Genomic DNA, 27200 nt, shown 5'->3' with positions numbered 1-27200 from the left:
TTTCAAAATGTACAAAATTCGAGCGCGTCTAAATTTCAAAGCATATATGCATGTTCACTAAGAAGAAACAAATGCCAAAACACAGTCAATGCAGGAACTTCATTGCATTTAGCGAAACACTTTCATCACACAATGTAAAATAGACTTTACATGGCCACGATAGTCATTAACAAAAATGTCATTCATGAATACTGTCAAGAAAAAAGGCTGCACAAGAGCATAATGGGTAGCTCTATGACTGATTTGGGTTCTCAGTGGTTTAGCGCAGATCTCATGGTGTGAGGATGTCATCTTGTAATTGCGTATTGAGACAATGGCAAAGGCCAGAAATCCTAAGCACCAGCCAAAAGAGCGGCGCTTACTGTCTTTTTGGAGGGCTCGTCCGGGATTTGAACCCGGGACCTCTCGCACCCAAAGCGAGAATCATACCCCTAGACCAACGAGCCCACAGGCAGAGTGAAGGTGGATCTCCAGACAGTTACTAATTGAAAGAGCCCATAATTCATAGTCTCTTTGCTGAGCCTTATCATAGAAAAATGGCCACATCTGGTTGAAAAATCAATTTCAGTTCAGCGCAATGGATTCATGTTCAGCATCAGCAATTCAGCTTTTTGTGGTCAATCGAAGTGTGCCTCAATCGTGTCATGAAAGACTATGCAACAATGTCAACTTACTGTTACTTTCAGAGGTGGTTTCATTCTGCAGTCAGAAATTCATGGACAGCACTGCACAAAATAAATCCAGTTCAACCACCTGCGGCCTACTATGCCCGGGCTGCAATGCACTGTAAAGACAGTCATTTTGAACAAACGGTCAATCAAAATTCTGTTTTCAACATACTCATTATAACATCATAAACAAATGGAGTTTTCTTGGATTGCCTAAACAGTTGTAGGCATAGGTGGGCTAAAGACCGGCTGTAGCTCATTGGTTCAAAAAACAATGACATTTCTTTGGACATAAACAGGTTTAACATTGAAATCAAAAAGAGCATTCTTGTTTTTATTTGTTGCTCTGACTATTTGCTAGGACATACATACGATACATTTCAAAAGGAGAGGACATGCTACCTTGCCAGACAATGGTTTCTTCTGGAAGCACATTTACACAAGTGAATGGACCAGTAATGCAAAAAGGAGTGAATGGTCCAGAATGTTTGGGTCGGTGAACAATTATAAGTCTTCAGTGCATTCAAGACATTTTTCACTCAAAATCAAGAGCTGCAATTATATGTTGTGAAACTTTCAAAATGTACAAAATTCGAGCGCGTCTAAATTTCAAAGCATATATGCATGTTCACTAAGAAGAAACAAATGCCAAAACACAGTCAATGCAGGAACTTCATTGCATTTAGCGAAACACTTTCATCACACAATGTAAAATAGACTTTACATGGCCACGATAGTCATTAACAAAAATGTCATTCATGAATACTGTCAAGAAAAAAGACTGCACAAGAGCATAATGGGTAGCTCTATGACTGATTTGGGTTCTCAGTGGTTTAGCGCAGATCTCATGGTGTGAGGATGTCATCTTGTAATTGCGTATTGAGACAATGGCAAAGGCCAGAAATCCTAAGCACCAGCCAAAAGAGCGGCGCTTACTGTCTTTTTGGAGGGCTCGTCCGGGATTTGAACCCGGGACCTCTCGCACCCAAAGCCAGAATCATACCCCTAGACCAACGAGCCCACAGGCAGAGTGAAGGTGGATCTCCAGACAGTTACTAATTGAAAGAGCCCATAATTCATAGTCTCTTTGCTGAGCCTTATCATAGAAAAATGGCCACATCTGGTTGAAAAATCAATTTCAGTTCAGCGCAATGGATTCATGTTCAGCATCAGCAATTCAGCTTTTTGTGGTCAATCGAAGTGTGCCTCAATCGTGTCATGAAAGACTATGCAACAATGTCAACTTACTGTTACTTTCAGAGGTGGTTTCATTCTGCAGTCAGAAATTCATGGACAGCACTGCACAAAATAAATCCAGTTCAACCACCTGCGGCCTACTATGCCCGGGCTGCAATGCACTGTAAAGACAGTCATTTTGAACAATCGGTCAATCAAAATCCTGTTTTCAACATACTCATTATAACATCATAAACAAATGGAGTTTTCTTGGATTGCCTAAACAGTTGTAGGCATAGGTGGGCTAAAGACCGGCTGTAGCTCATTGGTTCAAAAAACAATGACATTTCTTTGGACATAAACAGGTTTAACATTGAAATCAAAAAAAGCATTCTTGTTTTAATTTGTTGCTCTGACTATTTGCTAGGACATACATACGATACATTTCAAAAGGAGAGGACATGTTACCTTGCCAGACAATGGTTTCTTCTGGAAGCACATTTACACAAGTGAATGGACCAGTAATGCAAAAAGGAGTGAATGGTCCAGAATGTTTGGGGCGGTGAACAATTATAAGTCTTCAGTGCATTCAAGACATTTTTCACTCAAAATCAAGAGCTGCAATTATATGTTGTGAAGCTTTCAAAATGTACAAAATTCGAGCGCGTCTAAATTTCAAAGCATATATGCATGTTCACTAAGAAGAAACAAATGCCAAAACACAGTCAATGCAGGAACTTCATTGCATTTAGCGAAACACTTTCATCACACAATGTAAAATAGACTTTACATGGCCACGATAGTCATTAACAAAAATGTCATTCATGAATACTGTCAAGAAAAAAGGCTGCACAAGAGCATAATGGGTAGCTCTATGACTGATTTGGGTTCTCAGTGGTTTAGCGCAGATCTCATGGTGTGAGGATGTCATCTTGTAATTGCGTATTGAGACAATGGCAAAGGCCAGAAATCCTAAGCACCAGCCAAAAGAGCGGCGCTTACTGTCTTTTTGGAGGGCTCGTCGGGGATTTGAACCCGGGACCTCTCGCACCCAAAGCGAGAATCATACCCCTAGACCAACGAGCCCACAGGCAGAGTGAAGGTGGATCTCCAGACAGTTACTAATTGAAAGAGCCCATAATTCATAGTCTCTTTGCTGAGCCTTATCATAGAAAAATGGCCACATCTGGTTGAAAAATCAATTTCAGTTCAGCGCAATGGATTCATGTTCAGCATCAGCAATTCAGCTTTTTGTGGTCAATCGAAGTGTGCCTCAATCGTGTCATGAAAGACTATGCAACAATGTCAACTTACTGTTACTTTCAGAGGTGGTTTCATTCTGCAGTCAGAAATTCATGGACAGCACTGCACAAAATAAATCCAGTTCAACCACCTGCGGCCTACTATGCCCGGGCTGCAATGCACTGTAAAGACAGTCATTTTGAACAAACGGTCAATCAAAATTCTGTTTTCAACATACTCATTATAACATCATAAACAAATGGAGTTTTCTTGGATTGCCTAAACAGTTGTAGGCATAGGTGGGCTAAAGACCGGCTGTAGCTCATTGGTTCAAAAAACAATGACATTTCTTTGGACATAAACAGGTTTAACATTGAAATCAAAAAGAGCATTCTTGTTTTTATTTGTTGCTCTGACTATTTGCTAGGACATACATACGATACATTTCAAAAGGAGAGGACATGTTACCTTGCCAGACAATGGTTTCTTCTGGAAGCACATTTACACAAGTGAATGGACCAGTAATGCAAAAAGGAGTGAATGGTCCAGAATGTTTGGGTCGGTGAACAATTATAAGTCTTCAGTGCATTCAAGACATTTTTCACTCAAAATCAAGAGCTGCAATTATATGTTGTGAAACTTTCAAAATGTACAAAATTCGAGCGCGTCTAAATTTCAAAGCATATATGCATGTTCACTAAGAAGAAACAAATGCCAAAACACAGTCAATGCAGGAACTTCATTGCATTTAGCGAAACACTTTCATCACACAATGTAAAATAGACTTTACATGGCCACGATAGTCATTAACAAAAATGTCATTCATGAATACTGTCAAGAAAAAAGACTGCACAAGAGCATAATGGGTAGCTCTATGACTGATTTGGGTTCTCAGTGGTTTAGCGCAGATCTCATGGTGTGAGGATGTCATCTTGTAATTGCGTATTGAGACAATGGCAAAGGCCAGAAATCCTAAGCACCAGCCAAAAGAGCGGCGCTTACTGTCTTTTTGGAGGGCTCGTCCGGGATTTGAACCCGGGACCTCTCGCACCCAAAGCGAGAATCATACCCCTAGACCAACGAGCCCACAGGCAGAGTGAAGGTGGATCTCCAGACAGTTACTAATTGAAAGAGCCCATAATTCATAGTCTCTTTGCTGAGCCTTATCATAGAAAAATGGCCACATCTGGTTGAAAAATCAATTTCAGTTCAGCGCAATGGATTCATGTTCAGCATCAGCAATTCAGCTTTTTGTGGTCAATCGAAGTGTGCCTCAATCGTGTCATGAAAGACTATGCAACAATGTCAACTTACTGTTACTTTCAGAGGTGGTTTCATTCTGCAGTCAGAAATTCATGGACAGCACTGCACAAAATAAATCCAGTTCAACCACCTGCGGCCTACTATGCCCGGGCTGCAATGCACTGTAAAGACAGTCATTTTGAACAAACGGTCAATCAAAATCCTGTTTTCAACATACTCATTATAACATCATAAACAAATGGAGTTTTCTTGGATTGCCTAAACAGTTGTAGGCATAGGTGGGCTAAAGACCGGCTGTAGCTCATTGGTTCAAAAAACAATGACATTTCTTTGGACATAAACAGGTTTAACATTGAAATCAAAAAAAGCATTCTTGTTTTTATTTGTTGCTCTGACTATTTGCTAGGACATACATACGATACATTTCAAAAGGAGAGGACATGTTACCTTGCCAGACAATGGTTTCTTCTGGAAGCACATTTACACAAGTGAATGGACTAGTAATGCAAAAAGGAGTGAATGGTCCAGAATGTTTGGGTCGGTGAACAATTATAAGTCTTCAGTGCATTCAAGACATTTTTCACTCAAAATCAAGAGCTGCAATTATATGTTGTGAAGCTTTCAAAATGTACAAAATTCGAGCGCGTCTAAATTTCAAAGCATATATGTAGGTTCACTAAGAAGAAACAAATGCCAAAACACAGTCAATGCAGGAACTTCATTGCATTTAGCGAAACACTTTCATCACACAATGTAAAATAGACTTTACATGGCCACGATAGTCATTAACAAAAATGTCATTCATGAATACTGTCAAGAAAAAAGGCTGCACAAGAGCATAATGGGTAGCTCTATGACTGATTTGGGTTCTCAGTGGTTTAGCGCAGATCTCATGGTGTGAGGATGTCATCTTGTAATTGCGTATTGAGACAATGGCAAAGGCCAGAAATCCTAAGCACCAGCCAAAAGAGCGGCGCTTACTGTCTTTTTGGAGGGCTCGTCCGGGATTTTAACCCGGGACCTCTCGCACCCTAAGCGAGAATCATACCCCTAGACCAACGAGCCCACAGGCAGAATGTATGTGGACCTCCAGACAGTTACTAATTGAAAGAGCCCATAATTCATAGTCTCTTTGCTGAGCCTTATCATAGAAAAATGGCCACATCTGGTTGAAAAATCAATTTCAGTTCAGCGCAATGGATTCATGTTCAGCATCAGCAATTCAGCTTTTTGTGGTCAATCGAAGTGTGCCTCAATCGTGTCATGAAAGACTATGCAACAATGTCAACTTACTGTTACTTTCAGAGGTGCTTTCATTCTGCAGTCAGAAATTCATGGACAGCACTGCACAAAATAAATCCAGTTCAACCACCTGCGGCCTACTATGCCCGGGCTGCAATGCACTGTAAAGACAGTCATTTTGAACAATCGGTCAATCAAAATCCTGTTTTCAACATACTCATTATAAGATCATAAACAAATGGAGTTTTCTTGGATTGCCTAAACAGTTGTAGGCATAGGTGGGCTAAAGACCGGCTGTAGCTCATTGGTTCAAAAAACAATGACATTTCTTTGGACATAAACAGGTTTAACATTGAAATCAAAAAAAGCATTCTTGTTTTTATTTGTTGCTCTGACTATTTGCTAGGACATACATATGATACATTTCAAAAGGAGAGGACATGTTACCTTGCCAGACAATGGTTTCTTCTGGAAGCACATTTACACAAGTGAATGGACTAGGAATGCAAAAAGGAGTGAATGGTCCAGAATGTTTGGGGCGATGAACAATTATAAGTCTTCAGTTCATTCAAGACATTTTTCACTCAAAATCAAGAGCTGCAATTATATGTTGTGAAGCTTTCAAAATGTACAAAATTCGAGCGCGTCTAAATTTCAAAGCATATATGTAGGTTCACTAAGAAGAAACAAATGCCAAAACACAGTCAATGCAGGAACTTCATTGCATTTAGCGAAACACTTTCATCACACAATGTAAAATAGACTTTACATGGCCACGATAGTCATTAACAAAAATGTCATTCATGAATACTGTCAAGAAAAAAGGCTGCACAAGAGCATAATGGGTAGCTCTATGACTGATTTGGGTTCTCAGTGGTTTAGCGCAGATCTCATGGTGTGAGGATGTCATCTTGTAATTGCGTATTGAGACAATGGCAAAGGCCAGAAATCCTAAGCACCAGCCAAAAGAGCGGCGCTTACTGTCTTTTTGGAGGGCTCGTCCGGGATTTTAACACGGGACCTCTCGCACCCAAAGCGAGAATCATACCCCTAGACCAACGAGCCCACAGGCAGAGTGAAGGTGGATCTCCAGACAGTTACTAATTGAAAGAGCCCATAATTCATAGTCTCTTTGCTGAGCCTTATCATAGAAAAATGGCCACATCTGGTTGAAAAATCAATTTCAGTTCAGCGCAATGGATTCATGTTCAGCATCAGCAATTCAGCTTTTTGTGGTCAATCGAAGTGTACCTCAATCGTGTCATGAAAGACTATGCAACAATGTCAACTTACTGTTACTTTCAGAGGTGCTTTCATTCTGCAGTCAGAAATTCATGGACAGCACTGCACAAAATAAATCCAGTTCAACCACCTGCGGCCTACTATGCCCGGGCTGCAATGCACTGTAAAGACAGTCATTTTGAACAATCGGTCAATCAAAATCCTGTTTTCAACATACTCATTATAAGATCATAAACAAATGGAGTTTTCTTGGATTGCCTAAACAGTTGTAGGCATAGGTGGGCTAAAGACCGGCTGTAGCTCATTGGTTCAAAAAACAATGACATTTCTTTGGACATAAACAAGTTTAACATTGAAATCAAAAAAAGCATTCTAGTTTTTATTTGTTGCTCTGACTATTTGCTAGGACATACATACGATACATTTCAAAAGGAGAGGACATGTTACCTTGCCAGACAATGGTTTCTTCTGGAAGCACATTTACACAAGTGAATGGACTAGGAATGCAAAAAGGTGTGAATGGTCCAGAATGTTTGGGGCAGTGAACAATTATAAGTCTTCAGTGCATTCAAGACATTTTTCACTCAAAATCAAGAGCTGCAATTATATGTTGTGAAGCTTTCAAAATGTACAAAATTCGAGCGCGTCTAAATTTCAAAGCATATATGTAGGTTCACTAAGAAGAAACAAATGCCAAAACACAGTCAATGCAGGAACTTCATTGCATTTAGCGAAACACTTTCATCACACAATGTAAAATAGACTTTACATGGCCACGATAGTCATTAACAAAAATGTCATTCATGAATACTGTCAAGAAAAAAGGCTGCACAAGAGCATAATGGGTAGCTCTATGACTGATTTGGGTTCTCAGTGGTTTAGCGCAGATCTCATGGTGTGAGGATGTCATCTTGTAATTGCGTATTGAGACAATGGCAAAGGCCAGAAATCCTAAGCACCAGCCAAAAGCGCGGCGCTTACTGTCATTTTGGAGGGCGAGTCCGGGATTTTAACCCGGGACCTCTCGCACCCTAAGCGAGAATCATACCCCTAGACCAACGAGCCCACAGGCAGAGTGAAGGTGGATCTCCAGACAGTTACTAATTGAAAGAGCCCATAATTCATAGTCTCTTTGCTGAGCCTTATCATAGAAAAATGGCCACATCTGGTTGAAAAATCTATTTCAGTTCAGCGCAATGGATTCATGTTCAGCATCAGCAATTCAGCTTTTTGTGGTCAATCGAAGTGTACCTCAATCGTGTCATGAAAGACTATGCAACAATGTCAACTTACTGTTACTTTCAGAGGTGCTTTCATTCTGCAGTCAGAAATTCATGGACAGCACTGCACAAAATAAATCCAGTTCAACCACCTGCGGCCTACTATGCCCGGGCTGCAATGCACTGTAAAGACAGTCATTTTGAACAATCGGTCAATCAAAATCCTGTTTTCAACATACTCATTATAACATCATAAACAAATGGAGTTTTCTTGGATTGCCTAAACAGTTGTAGGCATAGGTGGGCTAAAGACCGGCTGTAGCTCATTGGTTCAAAAAACAATGACATTTCTTTGGACATAAACAGGTTTAACATTGAAATCAAAAAAAGCATTCTTGTTTTTATTTGTTGCTCTGACTATTTGCTAGGACATACATACGATACATTTCAAAAGGAGAGGACATGTTACCTTGCCAGACAATGGTTTCTTCTGGAAGCACATTTACACAAGTGAATGGACTAGGAATTCAAAAAGGAGTGAATGGTCCAGAATGTTTGGGGCGGTGAACAATTATAAGTCTTCAGTGCATTCAAGACATTTTTCACTCAAAATCAAGAGCTGCAATTATATGTTGTGAAGCTTTCAAAATGTACAAAATTCGAGCGCGTCTAAATTTCAAAGCATATATGCATGTTCACTAAGAAGAAACAAATGCCAAAACACAGTCAATGCAGGAACTTCATTGCATTTAGCGAAACACTTTCATCACACAATGTAAAATAGACTTTACATGGCCACGATAGTCTTTAACAAAAATGTCATTCATGAATACTGTCAAGAAAAAAGGCTGCACAAGAGCATAATGGGTAGCTCTATGACTGATTTGGGTTCTCAGTGGTTTAGCGCAGATCTCATGGTGTGAGGATGTCATCTTGTAATTGCGTATTGAGACAATGGCAAAGGCCAGAAATCCTAAGCACCAGCCAAAAGAGCGGCGCTTACTGTCTTTTTGGAGGGCTCGTCCGGGATTTGAACCCGGGACCTCTCGCACCCAAAGCGAGAATCATACCCCTAGACCAACGAGCCCACAGGCAGAGTGAAGGTGGATCTCCAGACAGTTACTAATTGAAAGAGCCCATAATTCATAGTCTCTTTGCTGAGCCTTATCATAGAAAAATGGCCACATCTGGTTGAAAAATCCATTTCAGTTCAGCGCAATGGATTCATGTTCAGCATCAGCAATTCAGCTTTTTGTGGTCAATCGAAGTGTGCCTCAATGGTGTCATGAAAGACTATGCAACAATGTCAACTTACTGTTACTTTCAGAGGTGGTTTCATTCTGCAGTCAGAAATTCATGGACAGCACTGCACAAAATAAATCCAGGTCAACCACCTGCGGCCTACTATGCCCGGGCTGCAATGCACTGTAAAGACAGTCATTTTGAACAATCGGTCAATCAAAATCCTGTTTTCAACATACTCATTATAAGATCATAAACAAATGGAGTTTTCTTGGATTGCCTAAACAGTTGTAGGCATAGGTGGGCTAAAGACCGGCTGTAGCTCATTGGTTCAAAAAACAATGACATTTCTTTGGACATAAACAGGTTTAACATTGAAATCAAAAAAAGCATTCTTGTTTTTATTTGTTGCTCTGACTATTTGCTAGGACATACATACGATACATTTCAAAAGGAGAGGACATGTTACCTTGCCAGACAATGGTTTCTTCTGGAAGCACATTTACACAAGTGAATGGACCAGTAATGCAAAAAGGTGTGAATGGTCCAGAATGTTTGGGGCGATGAACAATAATAAGTCTTCAGTGCATTCAAGAAATTTTTCACTCAAAATCAAGAGCTGCAATTATATGTTGTGAAGCTTTCAAAATGTACAAAATTCGAGCGCGTCTAAATTTCAAAGCATATATGCATGTTCACTAAGAAGAAACAAATGCCAAAACACAGTCAATGCAGGAACTTCATTGCATTTAGCGAAACACTTTCATCACACAATGTAAAATAGACTTTACATGGCCACGATAGTCATTAACAAAAATGTCATTCATGAATACTGTCAAGAAAAAAGGCTGCACAAGAGCATAATGGGTAGCTCTATGACTGATTTGGGTTCTCAGTGGTTTAGCGCAGATCTCATGGTGTGAGGATGTCATCTTGTAATTGCATATTGAGACAATGGCAAAGGCCAGAAATCCTAAGCACCAGCCAAAAGAGCGGCGCTTACTGTCTTTTTGGAGGGCTCGTCCGGTATTTGAACCCGGGACCTCTCGCACCCAAAGCCAGAATCATACCCCTAGACCAACGAGCCCACAGGCAGAGTGAAGGTGGATCTCCAGACAGTTACTAATTGAAAGAGCCCATAATTCATAGTCTCTTTGCTGAGCCTTATCATAGAAAAATGGCCACATCTGGTTGAAAAATCAATTTCAGTTCAGCGCAATGGATTCATGTTCAGCATCAGCAATTCAGCTTTTTGTGGTCAATCGAAGTGTGCCTCAATCGTGTCATGAAAGACTATGCAACAATGTCAACTTACTGTTACTTTCAGAGGTGCTTTCATTCTGCAGTCAGAAATTCATGGACAGCACTGCACAAAATAAATCCAGTTCAACCACCTGCGGCCTACTATGCCCGGGCTGCAATGCACTGTAAAGACAGTCATTTTGAACAATCGGTCAATCAAAATCCTGTTTTCAACATACTCATTATAACATCATAAACAAATGGAGTTTTCTTGGATTGCCTAAACAGTTGTAGGCATAGGTGGGCTAAAGACCGGCTGTAGCTCATTGGTTCAAAAAACAATGACATTTCTTTGGACATAAACAGGTTTAACATTGAAATCAAAAAAAGCATTCTTGTTTTTATTTGTTGCTCTGACTATTTGCTAGGACATACATACGATACATTTCAAAAGGAGAGGACATGTTACCTTGCCAGACAATGGTTTCTTCTGGAAGCACATTTACACAAGTGAATGGACTAGGAATGCAAAAAGGAGTGAATGGTCCAGAATGTTTGGGGCGGTGAACAATTATAAGTCTTCAGTGCATTCAAGACATTTTTCACTCAAAATCAAGAGCTGCAATTATATGTTGTGAAGCTTTCAAAATGTACAAAATTTGAGCGCGTCTAAATTTCAAAGCATATATGTAGGTTCACTAAGAAGAAACAAATGCCAAAACACAGTCAATGCAGGAACTTCATTGCATTTAGCGAAACACTTTCATCACACAATGTAAAATAGACTTTACATGGCCACGATAGTCATTAACAAAAATGTCATTCATGAATACTGTCAAGAAAAAAGGCTGCACAAGAGCATAATGGGTAGCTCTATGACTGATTTGGGTTCTCAGTGGTTTAGCGCAGATCTCATGGTGTGAGGATGTCATCTTGTAATTGCGTATTGAGACAATGGCAAAGGCCAGAAATCCTAAGCACCAGCCAAAAGCGCGGTGCTGACTGTTTTTTTGGAGGGCTCGTCGGGGATTTGAACCCGGGACCTCTCGCACCCTAAGCCAGAATCATACCCCTAGACCAACTAGCCCACAGGCAGAGTGTATGTGGACCTCCAGACAGTTACTAATTGAAAGAGCCCATAATTCATAGTCTCTTTGCTGAGCCTTATCATAGAAAAATGGCCACATCTGGTTGAAAAATCTATTTCAGTTCAGCGCAATGGATTCATGTTCAGCATCAGCAATTCAGCTTTTTGTGGTCAATCGAAGTGTACCTCAATGGTGTCATGAAATACTGTGCAACAATGTCAACTTACTGTTACTTTCAGAGGTGGTTTCATTCTGCAGTCAGAAATTCATGGACAGCACTGCACAAAATAAATCCAGTTCAACCACCTGTGGCCTACTATGCCCGGGCTGCAATGCACTGTAAAGACAGTCATTTTCAACAAACGGTCAATCAAAATCCTGTTTTCAACATACTCATTATAACATCATAAACAAATGGAGTTTTCTTGGATTGCCTAAACAGTTGTAGGCATAGGTGGGCTAAAGACCGGCTGTAGCTCATTGGTTCAAAAAACAATGACATTTCTTTGGACATAAACAGGTTTAACATTGAAATCAAAAAAAGCATTCTTGTTTTTATTTGTTGCTCTGACTATTTGCTAGGACATACATACGATACATTTCAAAAGGAGAGGACATGTTACCTTGCCAGACAATGGTTTCTTCTGGAAGCACATTTACACAAGTGAATGGACCAGTAATGCAAAAAGGAGTGAATGGTCCAGAATGTTTGGGGCGATGAACAATGATAAGTCTTCAGTGCATTCAAGACATTTTTCACTCAAAATCAAGAGCTGCAATTATATGTTGCGAAGCTTTCAAAATGTACAAAATTCGAGCGCGTCTAAATTTCAAAGCATATATGCATGTTCACTAAGAAGAAACAAATGCCAAAACACAGTCAATGCAGGAACTTCATTGCATTTAGCGAAACACTTTCATCACACAATGTAAAATAGACTTTACATGGCCACGATAGTCATTAACAAAAATGTCATTCATGAATACTGTCAAGAAAAAAAGCTGCACAAGAGCATAATGGGCAGCTCTATGAGTGATTTGGGTTCTCAGTGGTTTAGCACAGATCTCATGCTGTGAGGATGTCATCTTGCAATTTCGTATTGAGACAATGGCAAAGGCCAGAAATCCTAAGCACCAGGCAAAAGCGCAGTGCTGTAATTCCAAAGGGTATGACGAGAGGCTAGGAATTGGGAATATCGGTTGTTTTGCACTTCATGCTGAAGTAGGGTCCTTTGCAGCAGGGCTGCCCAATGGAGATCTACTGTCCTGTAGGTTTTTACTCCACCTTGTTCCTGGAGATCTACTGTCCTGTAGGTTTTTACTCCGCCCTGTTCCTGGAGATCTACTGTCCTGTAGGTTTTTACTCCGCCCTGTTCCTGGAGATCTACCGTCCTGTAGGTTTTTACTCCACCCTGTTCCTGTAGATCAACTGTCCTGTAGGTTTTTACTCCGCCCTGTTCCTGGAGATCTACCGTCCTGTAGGTTTTTACTCCACCCTGTTCCTGTAGATCAACTGTCCTCTAGGATTTATTACAACATACAGGACAGCACATCTCCAGATACAGGGTGGAGTAAAAACCTTCAGGACAGCACATCTGCAGGTCCAGGGTGGAGTAAACACCTTCAGGACAGCACATCTGCAGGTCCAGGGTGGAGTAAAAACCTTCAGGACAGCACATCTGCAGGTCCAGGGTGGAGTAAAAACCTTCAGGACAGCACATCTGCAGGTCCAGGGTGGAGTAAACACCTTCAGGACAGCACATCTGCAGGTCCAGGGTGGAGTAAACACCTTCAGGACAGCACATCTGCAGGTCCAGGGTGGAGTAAAAACCTTCAGGACAGCACATCTGCAGGTCCAGGGTGGAGTAAACACCTTCAGGACAGCACATCTGCAGGTCCAGGGTGGAGTAAAAACCTTCAGGACAGCACATCTGCAGGTCCAGGGTGGAGTAAACACCTTCAGGACAGCACATCTGCAGGTCCAGGGTGGAGTAAACACCTTCAGGACAGCACATCTGCAGGTCCAGGGTGGAGTAAACACCTTCAGGACAGCACATCTGCAGGTCCAGGGTGGAGTAAAAACCTTCAGGACAGCACATCTGCAGGTCCAGGGTGGAGTAAACACCTTCAGGACAGCACATCTGCAGGTCCAGGGTGGAGTAAACACCTTCAGGACAGCACATCTGCAGGTCCAGGGTGGAGTAAACACCTTCAGGACAGCACATCTGCAGGTCCAGGGTGGAGTAAACACCTTCAGGACAGCACATCTGCAGGTCCAGGGTGGAGTAAACACCTTCAGGACAGCACATCTGCAGGTCCAGGGTGGAGTAAACACCTTCAGGACAGCACATCTGCAGGTCCAGGGTGGAGTAAAAACCTTCAGGACAGCACATCTGCAGGTCCAGGGTGGAGTAAACACCTTCAGGACAGCACATCTGCAGGTCCATGGTGGAGTAAACACCTTCAGGACAGCACATCTGCAGGTCCAGGGTTGGGCCCAGCCCAGCTCTGCTGTAGTCCCGGGTCCTGGAGTGAGAAGCTCTGCTGGTTTTTGTTTCATCTTAAAATCAGCAACCAATTAATACACCAGGGCCACGTTCAGCCCCGACAAAACATAGCCAAACGTTTATTTAAACATAAACGGTCACGTGTTGAACATCCTGTTGCAAACCGTGGGACTGACTGACATTTCCACTTTACCCTTACTTGGGAGACAGTCTGGCCAATCAGTAGTACTAATTCTTCTGAAATTACCTAAGAAAAAAGAAAACCGGGGCTGAATTTGAATTTGATTTGGATTTGCTACTGTAGCTTTTCCAGGACCAGGGTTGTAGACACCTGCCATAGTGGATTAAAATATGGATTGAGCTGAATTGCTTTTCAATTCTCGTATCATTGGAGCCTAACCAAGTGGCCAATAACGCGCTTTGTTTGAGAAAACTGTTCATGTTCTGTAGTTGATACTGTCCCTCTTTTATTGTTTAATTTGGAAATATAACCCCCTCTTTTAAAAGGTAAAATAATGACTTTTGGAAAGCAGTTTTTTGAACTGCTTAACCAATTAAATTTGTTATTTTCCAAATTCAAAATAAGGAATCTTACTTTTATGATCACAATCATGATTATTAAAATGCACTCCAGGTCAAAAACCTTAAAATGGTCATGAATTATTTGTTCCTTGAAGGAGTGAAAATGGAGTCCTATTAATCATGGTATATTCCCTCAAATTTACCAAAACCCTAAACTGGGGGGTATTTCACCAAGCAGGATCACTGAGTTAGCTGGATAACTGCACTGAGTAAAACACCAAAGCCTTGATCCAGTTGTCAACTCTAGTTTTGCCTCTCCCCAAACCCTGTTTGTACATGTACTTACTGGTAATTGAATTGCATGAAATACCTTGTTTGGTGTGTCTGATTAAATTACTTCCATAACCATTTTAAATCCAGCTGGAGCATCTTCTGTCATAAGCTTATGAATGATATGTTTGTTTGCAACTACATGTTGATGGTTATGCCTGTTATCCTAACCGACCACAATTTACATTACACTTATGGGACTATTTCCATTACAGTTACATTTACTTACAGTTGATTGGACTAAGCAGGAAACAATCTTCCCTGGAGCAATGTAGGGTTAAAGGCCTTGCTCAAGGGTCCAACAGCAGCGGATTATATTGTGGCTACACAGTGGATTGAACCGAGTCATGTACCGTAACCACTACACCACAACCTGCCCTGTTTTTAACACAATAAACAATTTTTGCACAATTTAGACATTATTGGGGTGCTGAGTGATGTTGAGATTGGAAAAAAGCACATGGACAAGTTGACACAGGTGATTAAGCCTTTATACCTGTATATATCTTAATATTGCTTCAGAAATTTAGGAAACACATTCTGACAATCCACATCATGTAAAATACCACTCCTATAATTATTTGAATTCTGTAGAGTTAGTTATTGCATTAGCTTCTATTAATGCACTAGCTATAGTAACTATGGGATGTTGTATTAAACACTGACCTCTAGTACAAGGACGAGGAAGTATGCGGGAGGGAGACTGAGGAGGAGGATCCATGTGAATAGGGTGCTATAGTAGTATCCGCGAAATATACATCTTATCTTATTTAAAAAGTACACTGCTCTCCAACCCCTTTCCAAATGGTTTTGTCTCAATAAATCAACATGACATCTTCCAACTTTCAGAATACTTGTCACAAAAAGCATCGCATCCCCAGCCCCAGTTCACTCAGGTAGGCATGGTTTGAATTATGAAACCACGCTGAAATATGAGATACATTTCCGTCTTTATATTTGATAGAATTTCAATAACAAGTAAATAAATTAAATACAATAAACAGCAGCCAAGGGCAAAAGGGCAGGGGCTCAAGCCCCCCTTGGGCCCGATGTGTGCACGTGCCTGGTTCAGGGGAGGGGTTCTGTGTAAAATGCCCTATAAAAGAAATGGCTATAAAAACTATTGACACAATAATTATTTAATTCCACACCCTCACTGCCAAGAGCCCACCTGTGTGATAAATAAAAAATGGTTCGGGCAACATAGAAGATTATTATTTTTTTTAATGGCACTGATAGTCACTCACTCAAATAGGTTCAGTTAAAAGATGAGGACACATTGTGAGTGTTGGCCCCTTACTAGCAAATAAATCACATGTGGAAACTCTGGCTGAACCCCTCACCCCACTCAGCAGCAGAATATGTGAAGGAAGCAGAACGATTGACAGCAGCCGGAGGCTGGGTCACGTTGGACCCTGTGCAGCTGAGGTAAAAGGAGCCTCCTGGCCCATTGTCACCTCTGGCCCCTGGGAGGCCCACGGCCCCTCTCCTGCTGGAGAGCTGAGAGAGATGCTGGGCTGCAGTCAAACCACGGGGAAATATTCAGAATATGGGGGGAAATGCATCAACGTGGAAATGTGCGTCTGAACCTACACTAACAAATTGATTAAGACTACTTCAAATTCATATCTACATGTATTTTTTGTGTTCCCCTTCTCACATGAAATCCTCTTCAAACACATAGGTAGTGATTTCCTAAACAAATGACGATGGTTAAATTGTAAATTCAGCAATGCCGCATGCATGCAAACAAATGCCAAATGAGGTGTTTTAATGAAAAACACTATGACCAGGAGCGGGCTGACAGAATATAAGTGAATGATATACAAGGGTGTTGGCAAAGTTTGCATACAATTGGGGCTGAGCCAAAGTAAATTGTATCCTATGTTATTTACATTTCTGAATACATCTATAATGTGCCAAACAAATGTATCTCAAAGCTTCTAGATTTAATTCATAATATAAACACTTTTAACCCCTTAAGTCTCACTGGCCTAGTCGGTTTCTTTACTTTCATTCTGCTTTTAATAATAAAACCAAACAAAGTTAAATCTGCAGTAAAATTCTACTTATATAAATTAATCTCAGTCTTAAGGAACTGTATTGTGGCCTTCCATCATGTCCTGTTTCCCTAGGGCATAAAAACCTTTTTTTTTGGAAATTAAATTTATAATGTGTAATTTTGGACCAGTGGTCTCCAACCCTGGTCCTGGAGAGCTACGGGGTCTGCTGGGTTTTGTTTTCACCTTAAAATCAGCACCCTGCTGAGACCCGGGTAAACAGGTGAGCTGAGTTAACTGTGTAATCAACGGCTCTAATTGATTAATTAGGCGCAGAGTAACAACAAAAACCAGCAGACCCTGTAGCTCTCCAGGACCAGGGTTGGAGACCATTGTTTTGGACGATTCCATTGAATCATTAATAAAGAAAAATATTTTCCACATGTTGGAAAATTACAATATACAGTGCATACAATGCTTGCATACAGCGCTTCACTTTTCCCACATTTTGTTATGTTACAGCCTTATTCCAAAATGGAATAAATTCATTTTTTCCTCAAAATTCTACACACAACACCCCATAATGACAACATGAAAGAAGTCTTTTTTTTAATTTTTGCAAATTTATTAAAAATAAAAAACTAAGAAATCACATGTATGTAAGTATTCACAGCCTTTGCCATGAAGCTCAAAATTGAGCTCAGGTCCATCCTGTTTCCACTGATCAACCTTGAGATATTTCTACAGCTTAATTGGAGTCCACCTGTGGTAAATTCAGTTGATTGGACATGATTTGGAAAGGCACACACCTGTCTATATAAGGTCCCACAGTTGACAGTGCATGTCGTTGCACAAACCAAGCATGAAGTCAAAGGAATTGTTTGTAGACCGCCGAGACAGGATTGTCTTGAGGCACAAATCTGGGGAAGGGTACAGAAAAATTTCTACTGCTTTGAAGGTCCCAATGAGCACAGTGGCCTCCATCATCCATAAATGGAAGAAGTTCGGAACCACCAGGACTCTTCCTAGAGCTGGCCGCCCGTCTAAACTGAGCAATCGGGGGGGAAGGGCCTTAGTCAGGGAGGTGACCAAGAACCCGATGGTCATTCTTGTCAGAGCTCCAGCGTTCCTCTGTAGAGAGCGGAGAACCTTCCAGAAGGACAACCATCTCTGCAGCAATCCACCAATCAGGCCTGTATGGTAGAGTGGCCAGACGGAAGCCACTCCTTAGTAAAAGGCACATGGCAGCCCGCCTGGAGTTTGCCAAAAGGCACCTGAAGGACTCTCAGACCATGAGAAACAAAATTCTCTGGTCTGATGAGACAAAGATTGAACTCTTTGGCATGAATGCCAGGCGTCATGTTTGGAGGAAACCAGGCACCGCTCATCACCTGGCCAATACCATCCCTACAGTGAAGCGTGGTGGTGGCAGCATCATGCTGTGGGGATGTTTTTCAGCGGCAGGAACTGGGAGACTAGTCAGGATTGAGGGAAAGATGAATGCAGCAATGTACAGAGACATCCTGGGTGAAAACCTGCTCCAGAGCGCTCTTGACCTCAGACTGGGGCGATGGTTCATCTTTCAGCAGGACAACGACCCTAAGCACCCAGCCAAGATATCAAAGGAGTGGCTTCAGGACAACTCTGTGAATGTCCTTGAGTGGCCCAGCCAGAGCCCAGACTTGAATCCGATTGAACATCTCTGGAGAGATCTGAAAATGGCTGTGCACCGACGCTCCCCATCCAACCTGATGGAGCTTGAGAGGTGCTGCAAAGTGGAATGGGCGAAACTGCCCAAAGATAGGTGTGCCAAGCTTGTGGCATCATATTCAAAAAGACTTGAGGCTGTAATTGCTGCCAAAGGTGCATCAATAAAGTATTGAGCAAAGGCTGTGAATACTTATGTACATGTGATTTCTTAGTTTTTTATTTTTAATAAATGTGCAAAAATTTCAAAAAAAAACTTCTTACATGTTGTCATTATGGAGTGTTGTGTGTAGAATTTTGAGGAAAAAAATGAATTTATTCCATTTTGGAATAAAGCTGTAACATAACAAAATGTGGGAAAAGTGAAGCGCTGTGAATACTTTCCGGATGCACTGTATCTGAGTAATGGTATTATTTGTTTTCTACAGTCTTTTTTGCTACTTTTCATCAAGGGTGCCAATAATTCTGGACCTGACTGTATATAATGCAGAATACTACAGTACATTAGTGTGACCACTGATATAAAGATGTCTGTAATCAGTAAATATAGTGTGTTACATACACCTTTCATGGAGGTAGCAATGTGTCTTCGCATCTCATGAAGGATATTTCCACAAACTGCCGATGGCCAAAAATATGTGACCTTCCAGTCGTTCCGTTTTAGGTTGAAGCCCACAAGTTATTTTATATAGTTCATTCACTTCAGCCTTTTGTAAATGTTCATTACTTGGAGGCTTAGACAACCAAAAGTCCAATGTGAAAACTGAGCCCTGCTTTTCTAAAAAGATCAACTCATTTTTATTTCCAGTGAGACCACTTCTTGTTGACAATCTTGCTGTTTTTTTTTGGTACAATGCAAAATGCCTTTGTAAACATTTTTAAGCTTTTACATTTTCATATAGTACGTTTTTATTTTCCTTCTAAATTCCCCTTCCATACCATATTTTTAGGATTATTAACACCACCAACTTATTTCTTTATTAGTTGTGAATAAAGACTTTTGCTCTTGCATTTTTCTGTTTTTGACTTCTTTTTTTTTACTTACTGTAGTTTTTGTTTTTATTTTTATTATTTTGTGAATACTAATATATTGTACATGTCAAATCTGTGGAATCATTGAGCTTGAAATATATATATATATATATATATATATATATATATATATATGTGTGTGTGTGTGTGTGTGTGTGTGTGTGTGTGTGTGTGTGTGTGTACAGATATACAAACCAACACAGAAATACAGAATGCACACAATGCTAAAGAGACTTCCCTTGACATGACTGCACTTGAACAGCAGATGGTGGTGTTACTATAGAAAACGAATTATAAGGCCCTTTGAAGCCCTCTACCGAATTTATGCTGTGAATATTACGTAATTGGGAGACTTATCTTAACTATATGATAGGTGACAAATTTTACTGATCTAACTGTTCAAACTAGCTGACGTTACAGCATGATCGAAGACAGTTACTAGCTAGCTCTACCTATATTGCTAGCTATGATAGCTAGCTAGTGGTGGGCAGTGAAAGAGAATGAATAGAGAAGATGTCATGCCTGTAGATGAAGCTGTTGATAGCTGCAAAACTGGAGGTAACGTTACAAGGCAATGTTGTTTTGTAAGCTTGGCGGTGACAACTAGTCTGCTGTTGTTGGTTTAATGTATATGCTTTACAGGACTTAATAACATAGCTAGCTAGCTAGAAGTTGCCATTATAGCTAAATTGTCCTATGTTACATAGCTAGCTAGCTAACGCAATTAGCTAGTAATGTTAAGGTTATATTACCACCAAGCCAATATAGCTAATCATGAAGCATAGAGCTAGGTAGCTATCCCAACAAGACACACAGCTACAGACTAACCAGAGAAATCAGATCCTAGAGACTCCAAAAGGAGTGTTTCATGTTTTGCTGCTCTTGAAATGGCCCTGAAAAGCCTTGAGCATCTCTGTACATGCACTTATACTCCGTTAGAACAGACGTTTACTATTTTATTGGCCAGTTTTTATTAGTGGCCAGTTCAGTTTTTACGAGCCAACAAATGACAAATGTACCCAAACCAATAAAGTGATTCCACAGTTCCAGGGAGCAGATCTTGGTCCGCCGCAGTCTGAATTTGAATGTATACGCGTTTACCCTGAAATACGATAATTCTGGAGTCCTTTTATTTGTTTTTTACATCCAGCAAGCTGATACTCGAGCAACCTTAGTTTAGCAAATTGGCGCTAGCCGTCCGCCTGCGGTAGGATCAGTTTATCAATTTATTATCGACAGCCTAGTGTTCTGCATCTTGACTGCTTATCATATGCCACGGTATGCGTGATAGCTCGGAATAGAATAGATTAAACGGAATGGACACTTGTGTCATTGTTTTCTGGCATAGCAGGATAAAATGATTGAGTGCCACATTATAAACCAGCATGAGCCTAAGTTCACCTCGGCAGATTTTATTTAATTATATTCTAACTTTTGATATAATTTACAGTAAGTACACTTACGCAGTGACGTCACAAAGGCAAAGGTAAAATAATGAAGTTGCATCCTTCGATGGAATCCCTTACGTTATTTTTGCCCCACGTCACAGTAGCATTAAGTGGTATCTGCTATAAATTAAACATTTTGACAGCGTTCGCATATCGCATTCAGATTCAGCTGGAGAAGAATCAAGAACGAGAAGTCAGAAGAACGAACTGAGAGCTATACTTATTTTTCTTGAAAGGTGAGATGTGTGTGAAGGCGATTTAGGCATACGTAGTTCAATACTTTTTGGTTAAAACTGGAGCCTAACAATAAACTAGCTGTCATGGGTGTAGCAATAGCCGAACAGCCTATTAGCATTATATTAGCTAGTTAGTGTGATCCATAATGCCATCCAAATATACTGAACATGTTTACCAAAATTGTGTAATATGCACTATTGTAAATCTGCAAAAAGCATCTACCAAATGACCAAAGTGTGAATTGTATCCCTTGTTTGCTGAAAATTGAAAGAAATTCAGCCAAGTGTTCCTTGAAGAAATTCAAGTGTTGCTTTGATCGCCTGGCCTTTGCCATCATCCACTTTTATTAAAAAGAATAATAATGATAGGCTTATTTTTTTCCAGTACTGGTGAAAAGAGCGTTTCACAAGCCGCTTCCTCTTGAGGTGGAAATGGCGTTGAGCGGTAAGGCAGAAGAGCAGGCGTGCAGGACGGGGCTCCTGCGATCAACCCCTCAGGCTTCAGGAAGTGAGCAGGAGGAGTCGTGCGTGGAGCAGGTGGAGAGAAATAAGGTAGAACATTTTAACATGCATGCTAAGGTTAGAAATATATAAAAAATAAGGACAAAGTTTTTTCAGAAGTGCTAACCTTACACCTTAAAATGAATGCATTTTAGTGTAGCGTAGTGGTTAAGGTAAATGACTGGGACACGCAAGGTCAGTTGTTCTAATCCCGGTGTAGCCACAATAAGATCCGCACAGCCATTGGGCCCTTGAGCAAGGCCCTTAATCCTGCATTGCTCCAGGGAGGATTGTCTCCTGCTTAGTCTAATCAACTGTACGTCGCTCTGGATAAGAGCGTCTGCCAAATGCCTTGTAATGTAATGATCGGTGTGGTGAACTCCAGGGATAGGTAACTTCAGAACTTCCCTGTGCCTTTATCTTCACCCCCCTTTACCTGGGTGGATACATCTCATTATGTATACTTATGTTTGTAGGATACTCAGGAAGAGTTAGCCAGGGACCTGGCAGAGAAGACCCTGCAGATGAAGGAAGAGGAGAGTTTGAGGGAAACGGTGGAAAGCGTCCTGCAGAGGATGGAGAGGGTGAAGAGCAGGATGCACTGGATGGAGGAGAGACTGCAAGAACACACCTCCATCCTGCAAGAAGTCAGGAACATGGTGGCCATGATTTATGAAGGAGTGGGGGGGGGGTCAACAGGGCCTCATTGTGTGACTCAGGTAAATGGCGAAGAAGAGAAAGGTACAGGGAAAGAGGGGGATGAAGAGAATGGAGAGAAGGCAGAAACTGATGAGAAGATGGGGAAAGTAGAGGAAGAGGGAATGAATGGGGCTGAGGAGAAAGGAGAGGAAGAAAGGGCAAAGGAAGAGAATGAGGAAGCTGAGGTAGAGTTTAAAGAGGTAGAGAAAGACCAAGGGAAAGGGAAACATGAAAAAGGCCACAGAAACAAGTGGAGCCTATGGAAAGTCATGAAGATGAAGTGGCAGAAGAAGAATGCTGGTCAGACTGTGGAGGGGGAAAGTGAGATGGAGGACTTGGGCGAAGGAACGAGTGGCTGCACAAACAAAGAGTGGGAGGGGAAGGAAGGAAATCAGGGGGCTAGTGAGGAAGGGCAAAAAGAGAAGAAGAAGGGGATTTGGAGCTCTCTGAAAAGGAAGTTTCAGAGGAGACAGAGTGAGGAGGTGAAAGGAGAGATAAAGAAAATTAATAGTCAGGATAAAATGGTGGCAGCGGTCACACAGAAGCAGACAGCAGATATTATGGATATCAACATTGTTGTCGGGCGGCAAACAAAGGTCATGCAGTACTTCGGGAAGAGAAGATAGAATGCCAAGTAACACCTTCATCTGACAGTTTAAGTCACTGTGAGCCTTACCAATGCACACCTACGAACACTGGACATAAGAATTTTTCATTAGGATATTAGTGCTAAAATTATGTCAGTAAGCGGATCCAATGGGTTTTGATTGGTTTTAAAATTCATAGAACTACAAAAGTTGATGGGTGTGGTTGATGAGAACAGGCAATTGGACCCAGGAAGTTCTGAAGTTCTGCCTAACCTCTGTGTTCACCACACCCATCATGGGAGGGGGTGAAAGGAGGTGAAAGGAGTTTAAGGAGGTAGAGAAAGACAGGGAAAGGGAGTCGTGAGAGGCCACGGAAAGAAATGGAGCCTTTGAAAAGACATGAAGGTGAAGTTGACTGTTGAGATGCTGTTGGCGCTGTTGGCGCTGTTGGTTTGATACGTACTTACGCACTTCCTGTTTCTGGTGTTTGTTTGTTTGTTTGTTTTTAATGCTTTGAATCGGAGGCTAATATTAGTGCTGCTATTTTAAACACGGTAAGTAGATTTGCTCCTGAGGTGAAAATCTTTGTTGCCATTAGGGGACAGAGAGGGAATTTCCCCCCTTTTTTCCCCTTCATTAGCACTCATGTGCCGGTTAGATAACTGGACCCTATCAAGCTAACAAGGGGGGTTTTCGCCCTCTTGGAAGCAAATCATGTTGGTAGTTAGGGTGCCTCCGGTGTAAGGGTTTTACAGAGAAAAATAAAGGACTAGCAAGTTGGCTAGCTACAAGGGCTCTTTTCTGTTCTTTATAAAATCAAGCAGCTACACTAAGGTAGTAGATTATTGTTGATTTAACCTTAGCGCCTGGTAGTTTTATTTGTGCAGTACAGTAAATTAGCTAGCTAAGCTTATAGTAAAGAGGTGTTTTTATCTCTCCGGTTTTCTGCTGCTAGCTGTTCGGAGCTACCCTGTGGGGTTTTTTAAGCCGTGTTTTTTGTGTTTCCATTTGGGCAGTAGCTTTCAGATTTAGGGAGAGAGAGAAGGACATAGTTAGGGGTAAAATGTGGCCAAAGCTATGTGAGGGGTCCAGAATGATCACTCTGCTGGAAAGCAATTTCCTTGAGTCGTTCATCTGACATTGTTGTCTGCTTGTTGAGCATCTCCAGAGCAAGATTCTTGATCTGGAGGGCAGACGCGTGGGCCGATTGCAGAGCCCTGAATTGGAAGAGCTGATAAAGCTGATTATTGTAATATGCGTGCTAAGAGAAAAAAGAACTACGGTTAGCCAAAAGGCAATTTGAAAAGAAAATCGCTGATGATGCTAAATGCAATCCCAAATGCTTCTTTCAATACTGCAGAAGGAAAGGGAAAATTAAAGAGGAGGTCAAGTGCATTAAGGATAACAAAGAACTGCTGTAAAAGAATAAAGATATTGCTGAGGCCTTAACTGGCTACTTTGTTGAGAGTTTTTTCAGGGAGGAGGTTACTAGTAGGCCGGAAGGCATACTCTATACTAACAATGTCTTAGCCAATATTGAGATAGGGGATAAAGAAATATTGGATAAATTACATAACTAAAGACAAATAAGGCAGCAGGCCCAGATGGCATATTCCCAAGGGTACTCAAAGAGTTAAGGGAGATCATTTTTAAACCACTGGCAAGTATTTTTAGACAGTCCTTAGAAACTAGAGAAATACCAGATGGCTGGAAACAAGGTAATATAATATGAATATATAAGAAAGGGGGACGTACCGATCTAGGAAACTACAGGCCTGCCAGTCTAACTTCTATCACATGTAAAATACTGGAATCTATAATTAGGGTCAAACTGGAATTATTTATTGAAAAGAATAACATTCTAAGGGATAGCCAGCATGGTTTTCAAAAGGGTAGGTCATGCTTGACAAACCTTTTGGCATTCATTGAGCTAACTACCAAGTGTTTTGATGATAGCAAGGCTTATGATATTGTATACCTAGATTTCCAAAATGCATTCAATAAGGTACAATATGACAAACTCATTATCAAAATGAGGACGGTAGAAATTGTAGGAGCCATTTCGAAGTGGGCTCGGTATTGGCTACGGGAAAGGACACACAGAGTAGTAGTAGGAGGGGCCTTATCCGAGCAGAGTATCGTGGGAAGTGGAGTCCCACAGGGATCGGTGCTGGGGCCACCGCTCTTCCTCTTTCACATAAATGACCTAGACATGGGCATTGAAAGTAATTTAGTTAAATTTGCAGATGATACAAAACTAGGTGGTTTAGCTAACAGTATATACTATACTAAAGTAATCCAGGAAGACTTAAACAGAATCCAGCCAAGTGAAATTCAATACAATTAAATGAAAAGTTCTACATGTGGGAAATAAAAATATAAGGCAGGATTACTTCATGGGGGTACAAAATTAGATAGTGCTCATATGGAAAAAGGGGTTCTAGTCAATGTGCAGTAGCAGTAAAGGCCAATAGGATGCTAGGATACATAGCCAGGAGTATTGATTATAAATCCAAGTTATACTCACCTTATAAAATACTCTTGTTAGACCACACTTTGAGTACTGTGTGCAGTTCTGGGAACCACACTATAAGAAGGACATAGAGGCACTAGAAAAGATTCAGAGAAGGCAACCAGATTGATTCCATGTATAAAAGATAAGAGTTACGAGGATAGACTAAGGATGCTTAATTTATTTAAGCTTAGTAAAAGGAGGGTTAGGGGGGATTTGATTGAGGCTTTTAAATTCATTAAAGGGTTTAACAAAGTAAAGTACTTGGGATTCTTCAGGTTGAGTTTTGTTAGCAGAACGAGAGGACACAAATGGAAATTGGCAAAGGAGAATTTCCGTACAGATATTAGGAAGTATTTTTTTCCACACAGCGAGTAGTCAATGTGTGGAATAGCTTGCCAGTGCATGTAGTGGAGGCAGAAACACTGGGGGTTTTCAAGACCTGGCTTGATACAGTGTTAGATTCTAGTTAGCTTTTAGGCAATTTAGGCAGTAGGTACACTTAGGGGTAGGAAAAGGCGATCATTGCTGGGCTGAATAGCCTGTTCCCATTACCATATTACCTTATGCTAACTGGGAGAGGAAGAATGCTGGCTGGACTGAGGAGGGGGAAGAAGGGAAGAGGGAGGAAGGGAATAATAGAGAGAGGGAGGACCTAGGAGAAGGGGTGAGTGGCTGCACAAACAAAGAGTGGTAGGGGAAGGACGGGAATCGGGGGCTAGTGAGGAAGCACAAAAAGAGAAGGAGAAGAAGGATTCGAAGCTCTCTGAAAAGGAAATTTCAGAGGAGACAAAGTGAGGAGGTAAAAGAGAAAAATAAAAATAAATAGTCAAGACAAAATGTTGGCAGCGCTCACACAGAAGCATACGGCAGTTATGGATATCAACATCTTTGTTGGGCAGCAAACAAAAGTCAAGCAGTGCTTGGGGAAGAGCAGATAGAATCGCAAGTAACACCTTCATCTGACAGTTTAACTCACTGTGAGTTTTTAGTGGCCTTACCGATGCACACATACAAACACTGGACATAAGAGTTTTTCGTTAGGATATCAGTGCTAAAATTACGTCAGTAAGCAGATCCAATGGGTTTTGACTGGTTTTAAGATGAGTAAAACTACAAACGTTGATGGGTGTCATGAACACAGAGGATAGGTAGGACTTCAGAACGTGTGCCTTTCTCATTATGCTGTATGTATGTTTGTAGGATAGCTACTCATAAGGAGTCAGCCTGTGATATGACAGAGAAGACCCTGTAGCTGAAGGCTGGGCAGGATGGATGAAAGGCTGCTAGAACACACTTCCATCCTACAAGAAATCAGGAACATGGTGGCCATGTTTTATGGAGGGGCGGAGGGAGGCTCAACAGGGCCTCAGTGTGTTACCTAGGTAAAGGGTGAAGAGGGAGGAGGGAAAGAGGGAGAGGCTGAGGAGAGGGAATAAAAGGATAGAGAAAATAGAGGAAATAAAAGGCAATGAAGAGAAGGTAGAAACTGAT

The 27200-nt window shown here is 41.1% G+C and overlaps 7 non-coding genes across 7 annotated transcripts; all 7 read right to left on the bottom strand.

Annotated features, from left to right (window-relative positions):
- Window positions 1-374: 374 nt before the first annotated feature.
- Window positions 375-446, bottom strand: trnap-ugg (transfer RNA proline (anticodon UGG)). Its single transcript has one exon. It is a non-coding gene; the product is annotated as a tRNA-Pro (tRNA).
- A 1170-nt stretch (window positions 447-1616) lies between these two features.
- trnap-ugg (transfer RNA proline (anticodon UGG)) lies at window positions 1617-1688 on the bottom strand. Its single transcript has one exon. It is a non-coding gene; the product is annotated as a tRNA-Pro (tRNA).
- Window positions 1689-2858: 1170 nt separating this feature from the next.
- trnap-ugg (transfer RNA proline (anticodon UGG)) lies at window positions 2859-2930 on the bottom strand. Its single transcript has one exon. It is a non-coding gene; the product is annotated as a tRNA-Pro (tRNA).
- Window positions 2931-4100: 1170 nt separating this feature from the next.
- trnap-ugg (transfer RNA proline (anticodon UGG)) lies at window positions 4101-4172 on the bottom strand. Its single transcript has one exon. It is a non-coding gene; the product is annotated as a tRNA-Pro (tRNA).
- Window positions 4173-5342: 1170 nt separating this feature from the next.
- On the bottom strand, window positions 5343-5414 carry trnap-agg (transfer RNA proline (anticodon AGG)). The gene has a single exon. It is a non-coding gene; the product is annotated as a tRNA-Pro (tRNA).
- A 3654-nt stretch (window positions 5415-9068) lies between these two features.
- On the bottom strand, window positions 9069-9140 carry trnap-ugg (transfer RNA proline (anticodon UGG)). Its single transcript has one exon. It is a non-coding gene; the product is annotated as a tRNA-Pro (tRNA).
- A 1170-nt stretch (window positions 9141-10310) lies between these two features.
- On the bottom strand, window positions 10311-10382 carry trnap-ugg (transfer RNA proline (anticodon UGG)). The gene has a single exon. It is a non-coding gene; the product is annotated as a tRNA-Pro (tRNA).
- Between the last annotated feature and the right edge of the window lie 16818 nt (window positions 10383-27200).

The sequence above is a fragment of the Conger conger genome, chromosome 15, assembly GCF_963514075.1.
Source record: "Conger conger chromosome 15, fConCon1.1, whole genome shotgun sequence".
Lineage (NCBI taxonomy): Eukaryota > Metazoa > Chordata > Actinopteri > Anguilliformes > Congridae > Conger > Conger conger.
This window is presented reverse-complemented; position numbering and strand designations above follow the sequence as displayed.